The 19,048-nt window shown below is 38.1% G+C and overlaps 2 protein-coding genes across 11 annotated transcripts in view; one reads left to right on the top strand and one right to left on the bottom strand.

The window, feature by feature from the left end:
• The window catches only part of MED12L (mediator complex subunit 12L), a 366,898-nt gene that overhangs the window by 144,457 nt on the left and 203,393 nt on the right, over window positions 1–19,048 (bottom strand). The gene's annotated exons all lie outside the window — the stretch shown is intronic.
• P2RY14 (purinergic receptor P2Y14) overlaps window positions 14,745–19,048 on the top strand; it is a 66,091-nt gene continuing 61,787 nt past the window's right edge. For 5 of the 6 annotated variants that reach the window (XM_012437079.2, XM_064378807.1, XM_064378806.1 and 2 more), the window contains exon 1: window positions 14,745–15,138. The gene's annotated coding sequence lies outside the window, so the exon portion shown is untranslated. The remainder of the gene's footprint in view (window positions 15,139–19,048) is intronic. The other variant, XM_064378805.1, reaches the window with a different exon arrangement.

The raw sequence follows: 19,048 nt of genomic DNA, 5'->3' as shown, positions 1-19,048 counted from the left end.
CAATGTCCCTGCACTGTGGCCATCCTCCAGGAAAAGGTGCTGCTCTGAAGCCACTTTTGCAGAGAATAAAAAGTATAGAAAAGAGAATTCTATCTATTGTTGATGTTGAAGGATAGGGAAAGAAAATACTACTTTCAACACTGTTCATTTACTACAAATATAACTTAGTAAACATCAGTTACTAAGCCTTCCATCTTTCCGTCTATGAACTAAGATCTTCGGCGATCATCCCCTCATTCTCTGGGTGGGGTTTTTTTTTTTTTAATTATTTTTTTTTCCTTTACTCACCACTATAGAAATGAGGGTGGATGCTGTGTGTGTGTGTGTGCGCGCGCGCGTTTAAGTGCTTCAGTTTTAGGACCCTCTGTGTCCAGGTCACAGCCCACCTTCAGGGCTCCCAAAGCAAGTGGGAATGGGCTTCGGAAATGCTTCTGCCTCCTCTCCCTGCTTCATGCCTTACCCCCACTCCTGTGATGCTCCTGTGATACTACCTTTCATTCCTTTGGTAAGAGAATATCCTCTGCTGGGCGCGGTGGCTCACACCTGTAATCCCAGCACTTTGGGAGGCCGAGGCAGGTGGATCACGAGGTCAAGAGATCGAGACCATCCTGGTCAACGTGGTGAAACTCCATCTCTACTAAAAATACAAAAAATTAGCCGGGCATGGTGGCATGTGCCTGTAGTCCCAGCTACTCAGGAGGCTGAGACAGGAGAATTGCTTGAACCCAGGAGGCGGAGGTTGCGGTGAGCCAAGATCGCGCCATTGCACTCCAGCCTGGGTAACAAGAACGAAATTCCGTCTCAAAAAAAAAAAAAAGAGACTATCCTCCAGCAATGTAAATGCCTCCTTGGGGACACATTAACAGAGGAGGAGTGAAGTCATGTTTGCTGACTAAAAGAAGATTATTATGGTTAACAGTCAAACATACGTGAATAAACCGCAAAGTTCTAAGAAGCTCAAATAAGCAAAAATGAGAGCACAAGAATAACTTAGCTCAACAATGACTACCATTGTCAAGCACAGGAAAAGGACTCAAGGACTATTAAGTATCTTACTCTCAGTGTCTAGTGTGTTACTCTAAGTCAATCAGGCTTGGCAGAGAGGTTAGTGGCAAAGGGGTTAAAAGGATTATCTGAGGACTTCTATCAAAATATCTGTCTCTCCATCAAGATTCCAACTCTATAAATGCAATGGATACCTAAGTGCATGAATTTATATATACCTCACTTGGTCATTTGCATAGCTATCCCTGCCCCCAATTGTGTGTCACTAGCTAGATTAAGATAGTTGTATTTTAGATCAGTTAATTAAGAAAAGACAGTTTGAAAGGCCAATTCCTGTTTCCATTTTCCCCAAAAAGCCATGGGTAAATTACAGCTTCCCTATATAAAAAGAAGAGCAGGCCAGGCCCGCAGTGGCTCATGCCTGTAATCCCAGCACTTTGGGAGGCCAAAGTGGGTGAATCATCTGAAGTCAGGAGCTGGACACCAGCCTGGCCAACATGGTGAAACCTCGTCTTTACTAAAAATACAAAAATTAGCTGAGTGTGGTGGCACACACCTGTAATCCTAGCTACTTGGAAGACTGAGGTAGGAGAATCTCTTGAACCCGGGAGGTGGAGGTTGCAGTGAGCTGAGATTGCACCGCTGCACTCCAGCCTGGGCAAAAGAGCAAAACTGCATTAAAAAAAAAAAGGAGGAGCAATATTGTGGCTGGGAAAATACCTTCAGTACAACATGTCCTATCCTCTCCATCCTCTGTTCCTATCACACCACAGCTCCCAGTCAATAATGTCAAAAATGCTATTATCTGCTTCCCTACTTATATATGCTATTAAATGTATGACCTCTTTAACTCAACTGGTTCCATTCAGCACTGGAGTTCAGCTCTGGAGTTCTACATCAGCTAATTAAGAAAAGGCAGTTTGAAAAGTCAATTCTTTTCTCCATTTTCCCCATAAAGCCACAGGTAAATTACAGCTTCCCTATATAAAAAGGAGGAGCAGGCTGGGCACGGTGGCTCACGCCTATAATCCGAGTACTTTGGGATTCTCTACCCCATATCCCATTTAATCCTTTTATTCAGACCTTAATTCTAAGAGGTCTTTAAAACATTTAAATCCCACTTTAATGTTTCTAAAATTAGACTGCTATATAGTTAGTGGGCACATTTAATGTGATGGTAGCTTTATTTCTCTTACATGACATTATCACATCAATGGAGTATCTTCAAACATTGCCTAAAAACATAGAGAACATTATCGTCCCTTTTTAAAAAAAAAAAAAAGTCATATGACAAAAACCATCAATATCACACTGCTTATATTTCATAGTAATTCCCATGCTGTGGCATGAAAAATATTTATACAGGCTAATCAAGAATGCATCATTTACATGAGCAAAATAACATCAATGGGAATAATAAATGAGGCTAGTGTCAGAAGTAACATGATACTCTATTAATGTTGAAGAAAATAATTATATTTGATTGCTTCTTCAAAACTGGCATTTGGGAATTTTTTTCAAATCCAAAATTTCTTACTTGGGGCTTTTGGATTACATTCAGTATTTCCGGATCCTCCCTGAAAGCAATAGTGTATTTATTCTTCCTTTTATGCAGAAGAGAAACATATTCAGATAATTTCCAAAAGGAAATTTTCTATTCTTCATAAAACTGACATTCAGAGAAATTGATCTTGTAGAAAATCTTCAATGTGTGTGTTACTGTTATATTCATTAAACCACTTCATTAATATTTTATTCTCAATTTGAAATAGTATGATAGTATTTTGTTTCTCAACCAAAGTTTCAAGAGAATGGTGCCTAGGGAAATGTATAAATTTAAATACGTAAGTCAAAATTGTGTGTGTGCGTGTGTGTGTGTGTGTACACATACAAACAAGAGAATGAATACAGCTTAAATATCAAGAAATTTCATAAATACCATGAGGAAATATGATATACTAGAAAAAAAATAAACTTAAGAAAACAGGATAAAATAAAACTTAGGGACCATTTAAATCTTATAAAGATTAACCCCAGACTAAACACCACAAGAAGCCAATTAACAAATCAATAAAATACTAAGCACATGCCATAGAAAAAGATATTGTGCTCAGCATGATATATAAAAGAATCTCTGGATAGCCCTAAATGACTTCTAAAATTAAATACTTAAGAACAAACATTTTCTATTTTCAACATGATACAAGTATCATAGTAGATGTAGAATTCAGCACACTCCCCAGTCCTCTATCACCATCTAGTGGTAAAATTCACAAAACAGGTGAAGAAAATTCAATTGTCTTATTTACACCACTCGAATACACAGTAACACAACTAGCACTTTGTTACAGTTTTCCTTTAAACATCCTTATTAATGCTAATGTATACAGATGTGTATCCTACAGCTGCCTAGTTTAATGTAATATGGAAATTCTTGACAAGAATAATTAATATCATCAAGGAGTTTTGTTACAGATGTAAAAAAAAAAACTAAAACTAAAAAGACTGTAAAACATGAATTTCATAAGAAAATGCTACAAATAATGACTGCTCTTTCTAAATTAACTTTAGAAAAATTTTAGAAATGTATAATTTATAGTTTCAAAAGTATAAAAAAATCATCACTAGAATTGAACAGGGAGAGAAAACTCAGTGCTAAAAAAAAAATTTTCCAGTAACTTACCAAGAAACTCATGAGATTCATTTTGAATAAAACTTTCATTTTGAATAATCTTAAAAGTTTTCTTATAAGCCACAATGATAGGAAATCATCTAAAATTATAAAAATCATAAAATGATATCACCCTGAGAGACACACATCTTTTTATCCTTAACTGGAAACTCAAGATACAGAACTAAATTGGAAATTCCTTTTATTTCACTTTAGGCAAACATTCTTAATAAAAGTAAACTGGCCTCAAACAGTTTATGCAAACATTCTTAATAAAAGTCAACTAGCCAACTTCTCTTTGAATTATGTTTGAGTACAGATGGGCGCAGTGGCTCGTGCCTGTAATCCCAACACTTTGGGAGGCCAAGGTGGGCAGATCACAAAGTCAGGAGTTCGAGACCAGCCTGGTCAACATGGTGAAACTCCATCTCTACTAAAAGAATACAAAAATTAGTTGGGCATGGTGGCATGCACCTGTAATCCCAGCTACTCAGGAGACTGAGGCAGAAGAATTGCTTGAACCTGTGAGGCGGAGGGTGCAGTGAGCTGAGATAGTGCCACTACACTCCAGCCTGGTGACAGAGCAAGACTCTGTCTCAAAAATAATAATAATTATTATGTTTCAGAAAATTCAGAGGTTGTAGTCTGGGCAGACTCCCCAGCAACTCCTAGAATTGACCCATACAACCTGCTAAAATCAGCCTATGAACAAGAATCTACAAATAGATATCAGATTCCCCAGAGTCTTCAAGTCTATGTGTAAGTTTAAATGTTACATTTCCAACATCCTGGATATATTTACATAAATACATATGCATACAAACACATAGCATGTATAACTGGGGCTAACGAGTTTAGCATAAAGAATGTAAATCAGCCCCTTAACCTATGATAGCTTTTAAACAGTCTTAAGAAACTGTATCCAATGCTTAAGAGATGGTTACTGCTAGCCTAAAGCAAAATATCTTTTCTAACATAGAAAGCTGTCTGTCAGTTACCCAACAATGAATTATCTCTACGTATTTTTCAAAAAGCCTGAACCATACCATGTCTTTGAATAGTTCTTGACTTCATCTCAGTATATAACTTATAATACAGAGTGAGCATCTTTTTCTATGCCTTATAGAATTGTCATGTTCCTTTCTAAGTTTGAGCCAATTTCCAACATTTTATCCTTTGTGCTTTCAATGTCATGAAATATTTCAAGAATTCCTTAATTGTAAAGTTTCTTGTCAGCATCACTTTCTCTAGGACATCTGATCCATTCATTGTAGATATTAACAACTTTGCCTTCATTAAGTTCATCTAACAGCATATTATAGAGATTTAACCTTCCTCTGGTTAACTACTTTTTTTGTAATTCCACATGCCTGTGATTCAAATTTCACTTCCTTATTATCACTTGTCATTTCTCTCCGGAACTTTCATTTTTGTTGGCATACTCTCTTTCAAATATCACTGTTTGTAAAATGTCATGGGGTTTATCACTGGCAAACAAGGAGGCAACACTACACACTTTGCTGAGTGTGCATGAACTGAATAACAGATGTGCAGTGACCAATCACCAACAGACTTTGAAAGAAGCGAGATGACTGGCCACTCCTGTATGTCTTTATTTACATGTTGTTCTGTGAACTGGAGAGCTAGCAATTCAGTTTGTACTTTATGAAACTACTTAGAGTTAATATACTGTGGTAACTAAAATTTGGACTGTTGTCGGGAAACTGGTATTATTTAACTAAATCATAATAACTCAAATATATGTCAGAATTGTGAAATCAAGGACTGCCTGCCTATAAGTGTATATGTAACCATAATCATAAATCAAAGGGAAAACAGAAAAATTTGTAATGACATGTAATATGTAAATGCTTAAGCACAACTATTTGAAATAATGTCATTCATTCAACATGAAGCCCTCAAATGCTTGGATCTATACATTTAATTATGTGGATTTAACAGACACAAATATTTGTGACCCAAATGCAACTTACATTATTACTATTATTGATGGGGCTTTCCAAAATAAATAATTCTTAACAAGATTCCAAATAGAATATTTAGTAGATAGTAGCTAAATTCTTGAAAAAATTTGGCTGATGTATATTAAACCAGACAAAATTTGTTTATATGTAAATAGACTTAAATTATAAGCTCAGATATTGATGAACAAGCTTTTCACCCATGGGAAAGTTAATAGGTCACTCCCATAAGCAGCACGGGACAGTTCTTCACTGTGTAAGAATTGTGTCTCATACTTTGCTTGCTATCAAGCATTCATGGCCCCAGCCACTTAACATAGGGACAAACACAAAAAACACTGAAATTGACAAATAATCTCTGGGGCAGTAATGCCTACATTGAGAATGCTGATTTGGATTCCTGAGCCATTTGTGGACAGAGAGAAAAATATGACCAAGGTTTCAAGCAATACAGAAACCCAGACCTCTAGATACCAGTAGGTACCAACCAAATTTGGGAACGGATACAGTATTAATAAATAAATGGCAAATACAGGGTAAACTTTTCCATGGCCACTTCTATTAATCACAAAAATGGTAAAAAGAAAGCAATGATTTATATAAAGTTTACTAAAAAGTTTCAATACATGCCTGCTTTGAAGTTTTCTACAAATGCTCTTTCAAAAACAACCATATATACTTCCCACAGAAACCCCTAAAGTGGCAAGTTAAAAATAGTGATAATAATGATCAATTCTTACATAGTGCTCATCAGTCACTGTCTACATGCTTTACTTTTAATAAAAATGTCCTATAACAGATGAAGAAACTGAGGCGCACCTAGCTAGGAAGGGAAGTGAAGTGATGATGGCAAGTTTTGAAGCTGAGGGGTCTGACTACAAAGTCCATACTGTCACCAAGACTGCAATACTGTCTCCACCCCATTCAAGAAGGCCCCTTAGCCCTGAACTCATTTAACAATATTATCATATACCCAGGCTCCTGAACTGAAAATCTGAGTGCCCTCTTTTCCTCAATTCCCATTAACAATCTTCTACCAAATCCTGCCACTCCACCCCCAGAAAAAGACAAGCCAGGTCTCTGCCCTGCCTGGCCTGGTACCCACTGTAGCTCAGCCCCAATGGGAGTAGGTCTGGTCTCATGGATGAGAAAGGATTTGGGAGGTGGGCAGACTTGGATCCCACCACTTACTGTGTGCCATGCTGAGAGAGAAAAAATAAAGCAACTGTCATGATTTTACACTGATGGCAATACTACTTGAGGCCTTGACTTCTGCTCCTTCCCAGTCTTTTACATACTCTTTTCTAGAACTTTTAACACTGAATGATTATTTTCTAATAACATTAAAATAACTAATGTTTATTGAGCACTCTCTACATATCAGGCATTGTTTTCAGCACCCGACCTGTATTAACAGATTTAATCCCCAAAACAAACCCATAAGGCCCATAAGGAAGTACTAGCATTGCCCCTAATTAGAGATGAAGAAGTAACTTTCTAAGGCTAGGGTTGAAGCTAGGAAGCCCTCTCAATTAATGCCTGAAAAAACTGCTTAATAAACATAACAGATCATATAGAACTAAGACAATATTATTTTAAGCCAGTCAATCAACCATACACTTTTGATCATTTTATTCCCTTATAATTATAAATTAGAATGGCTCATGTAATTTATTGTCAAAACTGGGACACTTTTGTGAGTGAAAGTGTTACTCATGGAGCTGGCACAGCAGGTTTCAACTTGGACTATGTGGGCAAACAAGAATATACGTCCCTATGTTAGCAATACATATGAAAATATATGTCTATGTTAGGATAACATAACCTAGTAAAACAAGCAGCTGAAAATAAGGAAAAAGAACTCCATGAATCCAGCCATCTCATCAATGAGAAGCTCCCCTTCCTGTGAAGCCTCTTCCATGGAGCTAATACAAACTGTGAACCCCTGGATGCTGGATTAGCAGCTATTCAACAAAAGTCTCTCATGGATGCTTCCTAGGAGCATGGAGAACGGTTTTCTGAGTTAGTGCCTGTTGCTTGCAGTTTTGCTTAATACCACAAGAAGGAACACAGCCCACCCAAGTTGAGTATTTGCTTGCTTTTGCTTCCAGAAGAAATACATCATCTAAATTCTAGTTTGTATTTTTTCTCTCCTCCAAAGCAAAACAATCACAAATCTTTCTTAATACTATTGACTGTTAGGTACAGAATTTATGCTCTGTACTGATTTCAAGAGATCTTTACAGACACCACAAGAAAGAACATAGCCTACCCAAGTTGAATATTTGCTTGCTTTTGCTTCCAGAAGGAATAAATAATATAAATTCTAATTTATATTTTTTCTCTCCTCCAAAGCAAAACTATCACAAATCTTTCTTAATACTATTGACTGGTAGGTACAAAAATTTATGTTTTGTATAGATTTCAGAGATCTTTAGAGACAGACACTACATTTGCCTTTCCAAGGCACTGGCCTCCCTGCAGACCACAACTCAATGAAAAGCTGATCAGGATGTAGAGCCATGTGAGGGCACAGTGTACTCTAACTACAACAGCAGGATCACAGGAAGTCTGTGATTCTCCTGAGAGACTGCCAATTGTAAGGCCCAATCATGTAGAAAGTGGGCTCTGAGTAAATCCTCCTACCATAATTAAGTGACAAAAGTGTAACCACACACCATCATACGACTCACTTCTCTTAGTTCATTCCTCCTGCTGTAACAAAATAAACTGGGTAATTTATGAACAACAGAAATGTCTTGTTCACAGACCTGAAAGATGGGAATTCCAAGGTCAAGGAGCCAATGAATTCCGTGAGGTGAGGACCTGTTCCTCATGGATGGTGCCCCGTGTCCTCACATGGTGGAAGGTGAGCTTTTATGCAAGCACTGGTCCCATTCACAGGGCTCCACCCTCATGGCCTAGTCACCTCTCAAAGGCCCCACCTCTTAATACCAACACACTGGGGATTAGATTTCAACATATTTATTTATTTATTATTTCAATAGGTTTTTGAGGAACAGGTAGTGTTTGGTTACATGGATAAGTTCTTTAGTGGTGACTTTTGAGATTTTGGTGCACCCATCACCCAAGCAGTGTACAATGTACCCAATGTGTAAGCCTTTTTCTGGAGACAGAGTCTTGCTCTGTCACCCAGGCTGAAGTGCAACGGCGAGATCTCAATTCACTGCAACCTCTCCCTCCCAGGTTCAAGCGATTCCCCTGCCTCAGCCTCCTGAGTAGCTGGGACTACAGATCTGTGCCACAGGATCTGGCTAAATTTTGTATTTTAGTAGAGACAGGGTTCACCATGTTGGCCAGGATGGTCTTGATCTCCTGACCTCATTATCCGCCCGCCTCAGCCTCCCAAAGTGCTGGGATTACACGTGTGAGCCACACCCCCAGCCCCCAATGTGTAGTCAGTCTTTTATCCCTCGCTCCCCTCCCATTCTTCCCCCCGAGTCCCCAAAGTCCATTGTATTATTCTTATGCCTTTGCATCCTCATAGATAAGCTCCCACTTATAAGTGAGAATCTATGATGCTTGGTTTTCCATTCCTGAGTTACTTCATTTAGAATAATGATCTCCAACTCCATCAAGGTTACTGCAAATGACATTATTTCATTTCTTTTTATCAACATATAAATATTGGAGGGACACAAACATCCAGACCATATAGCACCACCTCATGACCACTGAGAATCAGACAAGGGTAAAGCTGTTCCTTAAATGGCCCATTCAAAGACTAAATATAAAAATTTGGCCTGATTCTTCATTCTGATTAACTTGTCCATACAGAAAAGCGTAAGACTAACTGTTGTGCTCAAATTATTAATTATAAAGATATGCAGCTCTCTACAGCATTAATTGCCTAAAACCACAATTCTAGTCAGGCCACCAAGGAAATTAAATTACCAAAATAATCACACAACCCTCACAGAACCCAGAATTAAAAACAAGTGTGCTTAGTTAATAATCATTTGCCGAGCAGAGATAACTGCTCTACATAATTTCAAGTGTGGCTTATTCTTTGGGTGGAAAAAAACAAACTACATGTGCTCACCCACAGCACTTTATTTGACTTCAATTAACTCTCAATCAAGTTCCCTGAAAAGTCAATACCACAAATCTTTCCTTAAACCTGCTAAGCCCATCCTCCCACACATTATGGCAGATGAACAAGCAGCATTCTTTATCAGAACAACTGTGGGAACGTTTATCTGATAAAAACAAAGTCTGTCCCTACATTCACAAGTTTCACTCCAGCTCTCTCAGTGACTTCCCAAGGCCTGTTTCCTAACTTGTTCTATCACTGTACTGAAAAGCTGAGCAGTTAGGGTGCTGAGTAAACTGTCTGATAAAGCAGATGTCATCGTCTTAGTTACCTGTCCTAAGTTGAATCATTATGCATGTCAGGGGTTCAGCCACCCACAAAAGGGGTTCAAAAGTGTACAAGTGATTAGATGATTTAATACACTTGGGATATTATTTAAAATATTCATAGTCATTGTTTTCAGATAATTTCCATTCTCTCATTTATCTTTACTTGCAGAACCAGAGCACGGAGTTGGGGAATATTCTGTCTTCCCCATATTTTGATAACAGATACTCAATTAACAAATACTTCTGATTACCTACTATGGTACTGAATACCACGAGTACAAAACAAAGCCAGCAAGGACAGCTAGGCATGATATAGAAACGTGGGCCACATCAGACGAATAATGACAATACTGAGATATTAGGGACATGTCCAAAGACATGGTGAGTCTTGCAAGCAAATGGGAGCAAAAGGAAGATAATGAGAAATGACACATTTCTGAGATCTGAAGTAGTAAAAGAAAATGCTTTCTTCTGCTTCCTCAGCATCTTTCCAAAAAAAAAAAATACCAAAAAGAGAAAATACACATACAAAAGTTTTTGTTTTTGTAACAAAGTTCTAAATTCTGATTCTTTGCTAGTATCAACTGAGATTCAGTCCTTTTGATTTTCAAGATTTAAACCCAATCTAATGCTAGCAATACAGAAAATCTGTTGCACACTTCAACTAATTGGGATTAGATAATCAACCATGACTCAATGTTAGCACCCATACCAAAGTGAGGTTTTGTGAAATGCCCATAAAATACGTACAAATTGCACCTATTTGTTTTCTAAACTGTTACTTCTTTCAATCTACCACAAGGGGGTGATATTGTACCAGACATTTGTTTCTCCCTTGTAATTCTCAGATGAAGGCAAATACACAATTGCCAATGAAGTCCCATGTCCTGTCACTCATTGCTAGAGGGTTAACAAGAAAGCATTATTTTATAATGCAGTGACTTATATCACATTTTAATGATATAATTTCTCCCCCTTTCTCCACTACTCTAAATCAACAAGCTGGCAAAACTGAATGCTTCACGCAGACAAACATAAAAAGCCATGTCTGCATTCAATGTTTTCCTATCAGATTACACTTTCCAAAAACACTTTTTCAATTATTTTAATACAAAGCTCAAAAACTTTATGGCATACAAAATTATGAAGTCCTGAACATGACATTTCAGATCCCCCACATTACACGCTCCTCTACCTTCACTGGCTTTCCTAACATTAAACCTCGGCTCACATCATTCTTTTAATACAGTACTAAGTTAACTTTCACCCCTGTTCTACAAGTGAAAGAGCCATCCAGCAAAAAGCATTTTGGATGCCAGTTCAGAGATCCCATAGAGGACAATTTCCAAACACACTTCCTTTAAGTATCCTTGTACATTGTGCTTTCATAAAATGTTTAAGCTAGGCTTTACCAAAATCCTCTGTATTCTTATCCCAGTATCTTTCTCAACATCGAGTGGAGTCCTTTCAGCAGCCATGACCCCCAACACATACAAAACACACACACAATTATAAATCACTTGCCAGCCAAAAACAAAAACAAAACTAAATTATGTAACCCAGTAAATACCTGCTATGGTTAAAATGAATTCATTGAAAATGTTCATATTTATCTGAAAATCCATCAATAGGTACTGACTAAATAAATTATGGAATACTACAAAGCTACAAAAAAGAATAAGGCTCACATGAACAAGTCTCCAAAACAGCCAGTGGTGACGAGGCCAGGTGCGCTCGTGTCTTACTGTGCTCAATAAAGCAACTGGGGGAAAGGTTGGGGAAGGGCAGTAATGAAAAAGTTGTCTCGGTACTTACTTTAAGGAAAAACGATTTCAAAAGACATAATAGTAAGAATTATGCATATTTGAATTCTGGGGTAAGGAGCAAAATAGGACATTTATGGAATCAAGATGGAAGCCAGCCAGCTATTTATGGGCAGTTGATGACAGGCTGGATAGAAACTGACTGGAAACATATTTGGGGACATATTTGGGGATTACGTATGTTAAACTCACTCTATTTGTAGTATGAATACACAAGAGATGTTTTTATATAACTAGTTCTATTACTAATAAGGCAGAGTCCTGCCTGGAAATGGTATTGAAGAATGTGTGAGCACATAGGGTGGGCTAGGGGTGTTAGTCATATCAGAGGTATGTTGAGGGCTTTGAGAAAAAGATTAGTCAGGAGGAAATCCACAGTACTTTAAGTATTCCACAAAAGGAAAGGGGAACTCAGAACTATTTCACATAAATCAAAACACCACAGATAAAAGGAAAATATTGACTATTTTAGATTTTGTTTTCTAAAAGACTCTTGCACACAAAGACCAGGCCCTCTATTGTTTTAATTATAAATGTTGTTATGAGCTATGTTGTATTATGCCTTTGTATAGTGTTGGAGAGTCAACTTGCCTGTCTTGCTAAAAGTCATAATGAAACATCTAATTTTAAAAACATGTCAAAATAAATATTGTTTGTCAGGCTAAAATATTTTTTCAAACAATACTTGCTTCCAATTCTAATAAAATGTGAACAAGCTAAACTTTTATTTAAGCATCTCCACAAAACGTCCAGCACAACCTAAAGACTACTAAGTCTAGTCCTGTCACTTTCGGGCTTAGATAAACCTTAGTTAAATTTTCTGAGGCTCTGTTTTCTCACCTGTTAAAAAAAAAAAAAAGAGTTACTTCTCTAAGGATTGCCATGTGTTTTGGCTGTGAAAGGATGTAGTAAGGAGAGAACACTTCAATCAAGTGTATGAGTATGTGCAGCTGGGACTTGATCCAATCTTTGCAGATGAACAGAAAAGTGCCCGGCTGTCTGCCCCCTCCCCACCCCTCAGCATCAATCACAGGAACCTGGGAGGCGGAGGCTGCTGGTGAGCTGAGATTGCACCACTGTACTGCAACCTGGGCAAGAAGAGTGAAACTCTGTCTCAAAAAAAAAAAAAAAAAAAAAAGCGCAGTACCAGTGCACAGGATCCAGGCTCTGCCAGGGTTTAAATCCCAGCCCCAGAGGCCGTGAGACCTGATGTAACATCTCCATGCCTCAGTTTCTTTATCTATTAAGAAAAAGGTGGGGAAGAGGAAGTAGACAAACCTATAGCACTCATGGGGTCGTTGGAGTACTCAAGTTAAAACACACAGTGTTCAGAACAACACATGCAAATCAGCATTGAATGTTCTGCAGACACTGGCTTATCGCAAGATGAGGCCCATGACTCTGGCAAGCTTCCAGACACAGCTGACCCCCTTTAGCTCTCCACTTCTCCATAATCCCTCTACTCCCAAGCATCTTACATAGAAGCTACCCCATTTGTACCATCTGCCATTAGGGGACCACCGCTAGGGCTATCCTTTTGGCCTTGGACTTTGCTATTCCTGGCATTAAAAGGAAAGCAAGCAGCTCCAGTCAAAGAAATTACAATGTTCTCCCCAGTCATACTCAATAACAGGTATGCAGAACACCCCACAGGGAAGTCAAGAAGCATAAAAGAGACCTGGAACAATTAATGGCTGTTTTTGAGGCTGTCAGAGTAAACAGCATCTCCTGCAATAAATCAGGAAAGTCTTGAGAGTTGCAGCTTAGAGATACTGTTCCTGCCAAATCATCCATTTAATCAGTAAAATGTTTACATCTGGAGGACTCTACAATGCACCCTGGTAATAACCAGGCTCTATCGGCGCCCCCTCGTTTCCACTTGTCCTTAAGTTTATTTACCCACCAGAACTCACTGCAGCTGAAGCTAACAAGCCTCTCTGTGCACATCAGTATTATTAGCCTCTCAATCAAAGCATCAGTGAGGACTGTTGGGACCCTCTGGAGAGCTGAAGAAGAGTCCCTCTGTCAGGGAGAAATGGGGAACTTCTCTAAACAAGCTCTGTGTCTCACTGGTCTTTGCCAAGGATCAATAGTGACTAGTCAGTTTGTGAGACTGAAAATAAGAAAATACTCTTCATGAAGGAAATAACGTTTTGGGTATGTGTTAGTCCCTACTCCATCTCCAATGTCCAGAACACTGCCTCCTACTAGCAAGTACATGTCAAACAACTAGAACAGTAGTAGCTGGCATGTCATAAGCCAGTGATAATTATTACAACTGCAAACGTATCGTTATGTTTTTAAGGCAAGCTGAACTTTACAAGTTGTTACCCATAATTTGCAATGGAACAGCCTAAGTAAACACACTTAAAATGCAGAAGCCTTATAAAGTAAGCTTTTCAGCCCCTTGTTTTCTTTCTTTCTGGTTCAGAGTTACACACTTTGAAGAGGACTTTTTAGCAATCTTCTTAGGACTTCCAAATCTAATGGCAGTAATAGTCACTGGGAAAGACAGTGGAGCACTGGAGGACATCACCAGTTACATTACAGAGCCTGAAAGGAAGTCAAAATATGAAGACTTTCAAAATAGTAACACAGACAGCACCAACAGCAAAATGTTAACACACGAGGAGTTTATCTGAAGTCCTACTTGAGATCTATTTATCAGTAGTGTTCAAATATGGGGAAATTAGTGTGAAAAAAATGACAATGCAACACCTCTTATCTAAAAGATGTCGACTCTGGTGTCGAAATGCTTCTTTATGTAGCTCCAATCACCCATCTCTGCATGTTAAACTGTGAAGCTGCTAACAATTTCCTCTGCGGGTGCTTCAGGAAGAACCCTATCTTACACAGTTCTTACGTATCAGTTCTCCACCTCATACCACATGAATTTGACAATTGCATAGGTTAGAAAACAGGTTGTTGCCTGGTTGTGCACCAGATGATACGGGGAAAAGTAGGAGGGGAAATAAAAAAGAAGGATTGTTTTGCATTACTGGAGGAAAGGAACTAGCTCAGAAGTCAGCCTGATACCCGCAGAGATTAAAACGTCTTTTCCTTTCTCTTTGTTCCCCCATCCTAGTCTTCAATAAGCTCTATGTGACCACAGCTGCAGAGGGACTCACTATCTCGTGGTTTCTGTCAAGTTCCTGATTTTCATCCATAGTTGAAGATGAGCAAGAACTCTGTAACAGTGTTACCTTGGAGCCTACACTGGGAGTATTTCAAAATGAGTGGTGTGTGACTCTCACCGATGAAGGCCTAGACGCAGGTAAGAAACAGATTTTCCATGCAACGACTTGTGTGTATGTGAAAGGTGCATGGGAGCAGAGAAGATTTCTGAGCTGGGCAGCAACAAGGCTGGGAAACGCTGGGCCACTGCCACTCATATTTTTCTCAGTAGGTTACTTTTTGTTTGACAACTATAATTGGCATGTTAATATGGGGATCCAATTCTGAAATATTATCATTTATGATTATTTAGGATTTCCAATTGTGGCTGTCAAAATATATCTGTGATGAAGAAATATAAAATATAAATATTTATAAAGACAATATATTTACTTATAAAATATATATAAATATAAAAATATATAAATATATACAAATATATTTATAAAGATTATATATAAATATAAACATACATATATACAAATATAAATATTTATAAAGATTATATATAAATATATTTATAAAGAAAATGTTTAAAAGGTATTCATCCAGGACAAACATTTTAAAAGCTCATAAATGTGTATTAAACTTGCTTCTCAAAACTATAAAATCAATTAGAGTAATACTCAGGTTAATATGAATGTTTTTGTTTGCAATTGCATATGTGTACAGATATACACTTGCATTTAATTTTTTTTTTTTTTAAGACAGAGTCTTGCCCTGTCACCCCAGCTGGGGTGCAGTGACACGATCTCGACTCACTGTAATCTCCACTCCCTGGTTCAAGCAATTCTCCTACTTCAGCCTCCTGAGTAGCTGGGATTAGACGCATGTGCCACCATGCCTGGCTAATTTTTGTATTTTTAGCAAAGACGAGGTTTCACCATGTTAGCCAGGCTGGTCTCAAACTCCTGATCTTGTGATCCACCCACCTCAGCCTCCCAAAGTGCTGGGATTACATGTATGAGCCACTGCACTTGTCCAGTTACATTTATTTGTACATACACTTATATAGGTAAAAGCTTTTATCTTTGTCATTATTGGGATAAGTTACCCCATTAACACCTAATAAAATGCCTTTAAATTGTAAATCACAAAAATGTGCGTCCTATGCAAAGCAAATATTTGAGTTCATATGCTACTTACTTATAGTCTATGACTAACCAGCTAAATTACTTATAATACTTTAAACATTATAAATTACATTCAGGAGAAGTAGCACAGGCCCACAATGTCAGCATATTCAATCAAGTCCATGCAATCCATTTTGTCTATAAATATATATTTTTTAACCAATGACAATCCTATGGAGAAAATGAATCAAAGATCACACTATTAAAAAAAATAAATTGTAGTTTGCATATTCATCTTCCTAAAACATACAAACTTGATAATCAGTTTTAGCACTAAAAGAAAAACCTAGCTATTAAGTTAAAAAGAAAACAATGCACTCAAAAAATATTAAAAAGGCAAATTTTATGATTTGTAAACATGCAATAAATTTTATATTTCTATAAAACTCATAAATACCATATCTACAAACATGCATACAATTGTGCACACACAATTACACACTGGCATATATGCATGAACTATATATTGCCATGTCTGGCACAAAAATGGGGGGAGGCTGGGCAAGGTGGCCCATGTCTATAATCCTAGCACTTTAGGAGGCAGAGGTGGGTGGATCATTTGACATCAGGACTTCGAGACCAGCCTGGCCAACATGGTGAAACCCCATCCCTACTAAAAATACAAAAATTAGCTGGGCAGTAGTGGCACACACCTATAATTCCAGCTACTCAGAAGGTTGAAGCAGGAGAATCGCTTGAGCCCGTGAGGTGGAGGTTGCAGTGAGCCTAGACTGGGCCACTGCACTCCAATCTGGATGAGAAATTGAGACCCTATCTCAAAAAATAAAAAATAAAACACAAGTGGGGAGATTCCAAGGTATTCAAAGCATGAAGACTAGGGGGAAGTGGGTAGGGTGTGAAAAAAGAAGTATAATTTGCTGAGGTGTTAACAGTGCCCACTTCACAGTTGAAGCAGGTACAGAGGGTGTGACTATCCTGAGCAAGGCCACCCAGCTTATCTACCCAGGAGCCTGAATCCTTTCAGCACAGGGAGGACGCCTTCACATCATTCATCGTGGTTGGCTCCTGCAGCCCAGAGGATTCCAATCAGCCTAGCCTCACCATAAGTATATCCACTCCCTGCCCTTCCACCTAATCACCATTACCATGTCCTTCAATCTTCTTCAATCCTCTTCCACCATGTATTCTAGAACACTATTTAAAATTTCCTACTATAAAAATGTTTTATCTAGTACTACGTACATTTAATTTGAGAAAAAGTTATAGCTAAAAACATGATTGTAATTACTGCTAACATCTTTAAACAGAATACAACTAGCAAGAGGGGACAGGAGTAGGGGAAAAAAGCCTCTCCATGTCAGGAGTGCCCCTCCTTCCCATTTCCTCATCTGTAAAACAGCACTGTAAGGATTAAATCAGATAGTATTTGTAAAGTCTTTAACACAGTGATATGCCATGTGTTGTTTAACAACAGAGACACATTCTGAGAAATGCATCATGAGGTGACTTCATTGTTGTGCACACATCATAGATTATACTTACATAAACCTAGATGATATAGCGCATGCCATTATATAACTCATTATAATCGTATGGGACCACAGGTGCAAATGCAGTCCATCACTGACCGAGCTGTAATTTTGCAGTACATGACTGTATGTATAGAAAGTATGCAGTAAATGAGGTCTGACATCATTATTGTTTTCACTATTATAAAAACGAACTATATCAAGGTAAATGTATATGTAATTAGATATCATACCATTTAGAAACATAATACAGATATTTCAATACTGTTGTAGATCAAAACAGGCAAAATATAACATAAAACTGGCTACAATATTGCTTTTCAAACTTTAACCCACATCAGAATCACTGGGAAGGCTTGTTAAAATACAGTTCCCTGGGCCTTAACCCCCTAGAGCTTCTGATTCAGTATGCCTAGGCTGGGGCTTAATAATTTGCATTTGTAGCAAATTCTCAGATGAGGCTGAATGCTGCTGGCCTGAGACACTCTTTGAGACCCACTTATCTACTGGTGAATTCCACACTCACATTTGCCTTACCAATAAAACTGTCTACAAGTTCCTCATTCAATCTAAGCTAGTTAATTAGTGAGCAAAGTAATGAATAAATGCCTGAAAATAAAAAACACTGTATTATCCCCATGATTAAGCATTATGACTAAAAGAAAAAAAAAGGAAGATACAAGATATTTCCTACTATATCTACAATGCCTCTAAAGTGCTGAACAGAAGAGTACTGTTCCTCAGAAGGACATTCACTATATAAAATGCTTCTAGAGTGAATTTAGATGTTGAGGCATCCCTAAGCCTAAGGCTCTAAGAACTCAGAATCCATCAGGTTTATTCCATTTGGCTCCAGCATTTCCTTAGAAGTTAATTCAGTAACAGGTGAGCTGTTTTAGCCTCCCAGTGGGAGCAGTCTCTAGAATACCAAAAACAGACCAGTCTAGGAGGTAGGCTAATGCCAACACAAGCATATCCCACCATGAGCATCCTCACCTGCAGAGGGCTGTCTAGTGGAAGCGGATGGACAATAAGGAGAGTTTCCTTCAACTGAAGAATTACATTATCAGGACAAGAATGCCAAGTTTGTTTGGGTAGAGCAGTGGATCTCAAAGTGTAGGTCCTAGACCAGCTGAATCAACATCACCAGTGAGCTTGTTAGACATGCAATTATTAACCCCAAACCTACTGAATCAGAAACAATGGGGGTGAAGCCTAGCAATCTGTTTTAACAAGCACTCCAGGTAATTTGTTGCACACTCAGTTTTGGGTGACCCCATGTCCTAGGAGAGCTCCAGTTTTCAACTGTTGTCCTGGCATAATTGAAAACAGTACCCCTTTCTATCTCGAAAGTGTCCCTGATTGTACAAAAAATTGTATGATCACC

The sequence above is a fragment of the Aotus nancymaae genome, unplaced genomic scaffold (genome assembly GCF_030222135.1).
Source record: "Aotus nancymaae isolate 86718 unplaced genomic scaffold, 86718_ANA_hifiasm-v0.15.2.pri h1tg000019l, whole genome shotgun sequence".
Lineage (NCBI taxonomy): Eukaryota > Metazoa > Chordata > Mammalia > Primates > Aotidae > Aotus > Aotus nancymaae.
The sequence above is the reverse complement of the archived record's forward strand: the minus strand, read 5'-3'. Positions and strand labels throughout refer to the sequence as shown.